Here is a 1,511-nt window from a genome sequence, read left to right as displayed (position 1 = left end):
TGTATATACATATCACCTGTTGGTTCTGTTTCTCTGAATAATGCTAATACAGTATCTATTAGAAAAAGAAAAAATGCCTTGTCATTCTGAATTGTGAAATCTTAGACTCATTTCCTTACAGTTCAGGAACAAGATCAGGATGCCTGCCATCTCCATTTCTTGGTAACCATTTCCTGAAGCTCATTCTGTTTCTGTTGAGCTGGGAATCCAGGCATGATGTAGCTGGCCCCCTGCAGTCAAGGTGTCAGCTGGGCCATCACTATCACTGGCATCAGCTCAAGGCTCAGCTGGGGAAGACTCTGCCTTCCAGCAACACATGTGGCTGCTGGCTGGACTCAGGTCTCCATGGGCTATTGGCCTGAGGCCACCCCCAGTTTCCTTTTACTAGACCTGTCCACAGGGCAGGGCCCAACATGGCAGCTGGCTTCATCAATGTGAGCAAGCAAGGAGAACCACAGAGAAGCCTGAGGGACATTCTAGAGAAAGAAAATGACAAACATTATGACAGACCAGATTCAGGGACGTAAGGCCAGTAAAGATCTATAGAAGAGGCTGATGGAGTTTGTAGCCTGAAAGAATGGTGGTGATGAGCATGATGAGGTGCTATCTAAAGACTTCTGGCCTTGTGGTGGGCTTGGTTGAGAAATTGTTGTGTGGCAAGCTACTTCGGAAATCATATTGTCTGCCAGAGGAATGTGCTTAGAACCACAGTCTGGCATTTTTGAACGTTCAACTTGGGAAATGCTCTGGAAGACTGGAGCAACAAATGCTAACACAAAGTTCTAAAGAGGTCAGGCCCAGCTGTGGGTTTATTTGTTGTTTTGTTTTGTTTTTTTTAAGTAGGCTCCACACCCAACATAGAGCTTGAACTCATGACACTAAGACCAAGAGTTGCATACTTTACCAACTGAGCCAACAAGACACCCCACCAGCTGTGGTTTTAAATGGCCCAAGAGGGATCCCTGGGTGGTGCAGCAGTTTGGCGCCTGCCTTTGGCCCAGGGCGCGATCCTGGAGACCCGGGATCGAATCCCACGTCGGGCTCCCGGTGCATGGAGCCTGCTTCTCCCTCTATGTCTCTGCCTCTCTCTCTCTCTCTCTCTCTCTGTGTGACTATCATAAATAAATAAAAATTTTTTAAAAAAATAAATAAATGGCCCAAGAGTAGCAAGGAGTCACAATGACAAGGCAGCCAGAGCCCACAGAGAGTCTATAGGCCTCTGTCATCAATTATCACTATCACCCACAGATAAAAGAAAATAACACCTGATGATGTGATTTAAAAAAAAAAAAAAAAGCCTCTCATCGAACTACTATCTCAACCCAATAGCGCTTGGACTCTCTCTCTTTATGGCTAAGGATGTCCACCAACAATAAAATGGATAAATAAATCTGGGTGTCATCATGCAATGGAATACTATGCAGCTATAAAAATGAGCACTGTGCCTTTACACACAGCAATATGGATGGATTTCATCAACATCATGTTGAGTGTAAGAAACCAGGCATAAA

Source organism: Canis aureus, chromosome 32, assembly GCF_053574225.1.
Source record: "Canis aureus isolate CA01 chromosome 32, VMU_Caureus_v.1.0, whole genome shotgun sequence".
Taxonomy (NCBI): domain Eukaryota; kingdom Metazoa; phylum Chordata; class Mammalia; order Carnivora; family Canidae; genus Canis; species Canis aureus.
The sequence above is the reverse complement of the archived record's forward strand: the minus strand, read 5'-3'. Positions refer to the sequence as shown.